Here is a 6,296-nt window from a genome sequence, read left to right as displayed (position 1 = left end):
AATGTTTTGAACAGAATTCTAATTACTTATTTATTTATTTTTATGATAATTTTTTTGCTTTTAATGTTTTAAACAGAATTCTAATTACTTATTTATTTTCTGTTATGATAATCCTTTTTGCTATTAAAGTTTGTAACAAAATTCTATATAATTTTAGTTTCAATAATACTAGAGGTTTATAAAAGCTTTTTAGTTGATTCCTTCAGTACCAGTTCTAAGGCTGTTACAAAGGCATTTTATTTGGTACAGGTTTTAAGGTTGGTGCTCCACGAGCACCTTTTAGTACCGGTTCGTGCCATGAACCGGTAAAAGAGTTTTTTAGTTGATTCTTTCTGCAGCTGTTTTTTATTCCCACCTCGCCAAGCGAGAGGCACTCGCGGCGGTTTATAAGCCCCGAGTGCAGAGACGATGCAGAAGATGCTCAATGCTAACCTGCACGTTGCTTAGCTTTAAGCCTTGAGGAATAGGGTAGACTGCACGGAGCTATGTGCAGTGCAGTTTACACTATTCTGAAAGGCTTGAAGCTAATTAACGAGCATTGCACATTTTTTTATTTTTAAAGACTTATTACAACTCAGAAATAAATAGAAAAAAAATAAATATAGCAAAAAAGAAAAAAACTATATAAAAAACTACTCAGAAATAAATAGAAGAAAAAATAGTTGTGATTAACTTTACTAAAAAATGAGCATAGATGCGCTTATAGAGAAAATTAGACCTAAATTCATAATAAATTTCTACTAACTTCAGAGAAATTCAATATGATTTTAGGTCAAATTCTCTGTATAAGGGCATCTATTTTCACTTTGAGAGGAGTTCAACAAGGCAGGGAGGGAGGGGCTTATAAACGGATGTGAGCGCCCTTCGGTTGGCGAGGTGGGACTAAACTCTGACCGCCACGAGGACCAACCCTTTAGTCCCGGTTCGTGCCACCAACCGGGACTAATGGGCTGCCTTTTGTCCCGGTTCGTCCCACCAACCGGGACCAATGATGGTGGGCCAGGAGCGAGGCCCATTGGTCCCGGTTCGTCCCACCAACCGGGAACAAAAGATCCAGATGAACCGGGACCAATGGCCCACGTGGCCCGGCCGGCCCCGGGGGCTCACAAACCGAGTCCAATGCCACCATTGGTCCCGGTTCTGGACTGAACCGGGACTAATGAGCTGACCCGGCCTGGACCATTGCCCCTTTTTCTACTAGTGTAGATGAATTATGCTAATGGATGGATTATGCTAATGCTAATAGATGGATGCATGCGTGCGGCGAGGCGCGATTGGGCACTGTCGGCTAGCGGCATGGTAGCGTGTTGGCGCTAGTGGGCACGGGAGAAGCGAGCGGCGGCGCGTGGGATGGAATCACGCGGGGGGCGCGCGGGTAGGCAGCGTGCAGCGCGTGACTGGAGCGGCGGCGGCAGCGCGGAGTGGACAGGCGGCGACAGGGGAGATGCAGCGACGCCGGCGCGTGAGGAGGCGCGCGGCGGCAGCGAAAAGCTAGGTCAGAACCTAAAAACTGATATCATGTAGACAGAAAAGTTTACAATACAATAGATGTTGTATTGATGGGGTGTTGGTGCACGTATATATAATATAAGGGAAGGCTTCTACGTCAACTATACAAGACTAGAAGATGGGCCACAAATTCAATACAACATGCAATATATACTCCCTCCGTTCCAAATTAGTTGACTTGGATTTATCTAGATACGGATGTATCTAACACTAAAACATGTCTAGATATATCCGTATCTAGACAAATCTGAGTCAACTAATTTGGAACGGAGGGAGTACATAATACATGCTCAACATTCACGTTGGGACAACCCGAGGAAGATGCCGGCGAGCGGGAATGGTAGGAGGTCGGTCCAGAGCTTGCTGTGGCCGTCAACGGCGCACGACATGCAGCGGGGCTGCGCAAGGGGAGGTGGCGGAGGACCTCCACGGGCGTGTCCTGGGTATGTCCATGACAATGACGAGATATTTTTTTTTTTTTGAGAATATGACAATGACGAGATTAGGAGAAGGCTGGCGTTGGGCTGCCTACTATTTATGAGAAGATCTGATTTGGTCACATGGGCCTGGAGAGGGAGTCCAAATGATGTTGAGAAAGCCTGCATGGTGGGAAAATAGAGAGAGATTTGGCGGGAGGGATGGATTGGAGGAGGGGCGTGGCGGGAAGGGGTCAACACTCTGGCTCCCTATAGTCTTCGGAAACGGGCCCACACTCACATGCGTGCTACACCTCTGTTTCTGAATCGTAAATAAAATTTCTGAAAGTCCACAAACCAGAACAGAACGACCCACCCGTCGAGTCGAATCAGAACAAATGAGAACCTGATGGTCGCATCGTGCCGTAACGTGCACATATCAATCTACGATCACGGAGAGATACGGTACTCACCCGAATCTAAATATATATTTCCTCTATTCCGAATTACTTATCTTAAATTTGTCTAGATATGAATGTATTTAACATTAAAATAAGTTTAGATACATCCGTATCTAAACAAATTTAAGACAAGTAATTCGGAACGAAGGAAGTACGTGCTCCATCCCCTCCCTGCACATACTGTATCGAAAAAAACAAGCTGACCGGAACGAATTCCGTTCGCCGAAACGACAGCCAGCCCTGCGTGTCTACGTTAATACAACACCGACCAACACATTTTCCGTACCACCAACACTCCTGTCAAAAGAACAAAAAAAATCTCCAGCCCACCAAGGTTCAAACCCTGGTGCTCTCATTTATTTCTGAATTTATTTCAAGATTTTCGACGATGCGCATTCAGTGTGAGGAGACGTTCCCGTCGACGACGAGACGCCTACAGTGACTTCGTAAATCTTAAGATGATATGCCGACTCAATCTTTCGGAGGTGCTCATAAAGGTATAGTATGCGTGTGTGTTCATAAGGATAAGCGTATGCGTGTGTATGTGAACGCTTGTGTCTGTACTGATGTTTAAAAAAAATCTAATTCGTGATTAGCAGATGAAAGCCTACCCGCATTTTTCTTTTTTGAAATGAAAGCCTGCCACCGTCACCTTTGTGCAGAGACGCATGATTAGCCACGTACGCCAGTGGGAATTTTAGGGTAAAGCTAACCAGCCCAAAAGTATCGTGGGCTAACAACGATAATCAAGAAGGCACCTTTCTTTTCTCCTAATAATGGCCATGCAGCCGCGTTAATGAAGCTGTTGCCTGGCACCTTAGCTTTACTTTGCAGTTGCAAGCAGGCCGGCTAAGGCCAACTCCACCGCGCGATCTTATTCCGTTCGAGTCTGTCCGTTTGAGATAAAATAGATAAACCGGGCGGTCTAGTGCGCGGGAGCAAACGGATTTTTGTCTGTTTTGTGTTCGCTTTCGACCTATTCGCGGCTCAAGTTTGCGTCGTTTTTGGGGTGAAACGGACACCACGCGGAAGCCCCGGCCGTCTACGCGTATCCTTCCCTGGCCCGCCCTTGGTGGCACAGGATGGGTCTTTTTCTATCCGCCCCCTCCCTCTCTCCGGCCGCACCCCACTTCACTCTTCTCAACTCTTCCCCACTCTTCCCATCGCCGCCACCGCCGCCGCCGCTGCCATTGCAGCCATGCAACTCGGACGCGCGCTCGCCCAACCCCTTTCCCTCGTCGCCGTCGAGCTACCCAACCACGTCCACCTGGTTTGCGCACCCGCCGGCCGGATTTGAGGCGGATCCGGTCGGTCTTGAGCTTGCCCGGCTGTGGGAGGCCGGGCCGCGCCATGGACTGGCCGGGCACCTCGCCGGAAGGCCCTGGCAGGGCCGCAAGGCCACTTGCAGGCAGTGGCTTGTCCTCTAGCCGTTCGGATCTGCACCGTCGGTGGTCCGCCGGCAGATACACGAATGGCGACCGACCGGGCTCGGTGCTTGCCCAAAAGCTCGTCGGCGCACCGTTGCCCCTCATCAAGTGCGACCACTGCCCAAGGATGGTCGTGCACCGCGTGTCTACAACACCGGAGCATCCCGGTTGGGTGTTCATCAAGTGCTTAAACGATGGGGTATGTGCTCTTTTTAGCTTCGGTTTGTGCTCTCAGATTAGACTAATTGTGCTAACTTTAAGTTTTTATTGTGTAGAATGGATGCAAGTTTTGGTATTGAGAAGAAGAGTACATCGATATATTGAGAGAGCAAAATTTGGTACATGTTCGTGCACTTTTAACTAGTCTAAAGGCTATAGATGAGACAAGTGCACTTGTTGCTAGATTAGAGACTAGGCACGATACTACGTGTGAGGAAGCAACATCGACTTCTGGCTTGAAAAAGAAATGAGGGTGCAACGTCGAGCCTCCTCCACAGATCAACAATGAGTGTATCAAGAAGGCCCTAACCCAACTCAAGGGAGCAGTTATTGAAGTTGGGTATCTTCTCAAATGTATTCTTGTGATTCTCGTTTTCTTTGGCCTTACTTTACTAGTTAAAATGTGATAATGTATTGTCATGTATCAAAAATGAATGATAAAGAAAAGTTTAAAGACTTGCAAAGAAATATGTACGCGGACAAGATGTGGCCGGGATGTGTCCGCGCGCTGGGCGCACGACCACCACATCCTGGAAACTGACCGGACACGACCCCACTGTCTTATCAAAACGGACAGAATACGGACAAAACGGACGTCCGTTTGGGGTCGCACGGTGAAGATGGCCTAATCTGACCGACCGACCGACAACGCTTCTCCGACCACCGTCCGTATGTGACCCCGGTCGATCCATGGCCGCGTGGTAACGGCATCAATCGTTTCTTCCACACAGATCCATCCACCTGCTAACTGGTTAATAATTAAGCAAGCTACTAGTTTAATCCGGCGGCGCGTACGGCGCTGCATGTGGTTTGGTAATATTTTTTTTCATGGTAATACGTGTCTCATTCATATCATAAAGATTAAAGTACAAGTCACGTAAGGACTGACATGACAAAACTGAAAAGCTAGCAGAACATCTCTCAGCTTGACACCAACGCCCATCACCTGCCTCCGGCACCACGACAGCAGCCACCGAAAAAAAGAATGATGGATCACCTCCTCACCCGAGTTCGATGCGGCTCCATCGCTGATATGCAGCTTTTCGGACCTTCAAGATGGCTCATCAAAAGTGAAGCCCTTACCGTTGAACGAATCAGACAGGGGCAACACCCCGGACACGCGATCGAACTCCAGATCTTGCACCCCACCGCGACTAAGACGTCGCGGAAGAAAATCATACCTGCCATCCACGAACCACGAACTCAGCACATGTTCCGTCTTCCAGATGTCGTCGATGCAGACCACAGTCTGCATCCGCTCCTGGACTACCTCCCAAGCTCCGCGTCGACGCTGGAGCAAACGCCGTCGCAACGGCGGAGCCCGAGGACACATGTCCACCACGAGGATGCCGCCGCCGCCACGTCATCCTTGCTTGAACAGACTGGTTTCCAAATTCATCCCCAACCATAGGACCGATGGCCTTGTCAAGGAAGGATCCAAAGAATCTTTATTCAATGCTGTCATCATTGCCGCCGAAACGAAGACGATGAACAAACCTAAAAATCCAAACTACGAGAGAGTAAAAACGATCCACACGTGTGGATCCGGCGGCCCCCCTCACCACTGACGACCGAGGTCGTCGGCGGAGGACGGCGGTGGAAGGTTGGTCTCCTGACGACGGCTAGGGTTCCAGCGCAAGGGACAGGAGGAAAACGATTCAATCCAGTACTTCTATTTGGGAAGGGCATGTGGTTTGGTAATCGCCCGTCGACGTAGCACATGCCCCATGTTACACCAGCCAGCTACCACGTACGTACGTACGTACATACGCGCCCCGAAACGCGTACACACGTCTTTACTTGTTCTCATCTCATATTTTTCCTTCCACACCCACGCCATGTATGCATGCATGCATGTGCGCCCGCTTTTGTCTCCCGCCTTTCTTTTCCACCGTCTCATCTCGCCCTTTTTAAAAATTAAAATGCATGCACGCATGTGTCTACAAGTGATGCCAATGCACATCAAAGCACAAGAATATTTCCAGCTCCAGCACATAACTTGATTCATACACAAGAATCAATTAATTAGGTGCTGGTACTGTACTATGCAACTTGCACTGTATGAGGTGAGGTCGACGCCATGCATGTTATACAATCGGCATTTACACAACGCATCGATTATGATTTATGCACGTATACTGTCATATCCCGAATGTGGCAGAGTTGCTGTACACAGTACCGTACTAGTACAAATTTGGTTGTATACATACACCGGCCAGTTGGGGGCCGTGTGCGCGTACAACACAAAAGTACGTGCGTACGGA

This window comes from Triticum aestivum, chromosome 4B (assembly GCF_018294505.1).
Source record: "Triticum aestivum cultivar Chinese Spring chromosome 4B, IWGSC CS RefSeq v2.1, whole genome shotgun sequence".
Lineage (NCBI taxonomy): Eukaryota > Viridiplantae > Streptophyta > Magnoliopsida > Poales > Poaceae > Triticum > Triticum aestivum.
The sequence above is the reverse complement of the archived record's forward strand: the minus strand, read 5'-3'. Positions refer to the sequence as shown.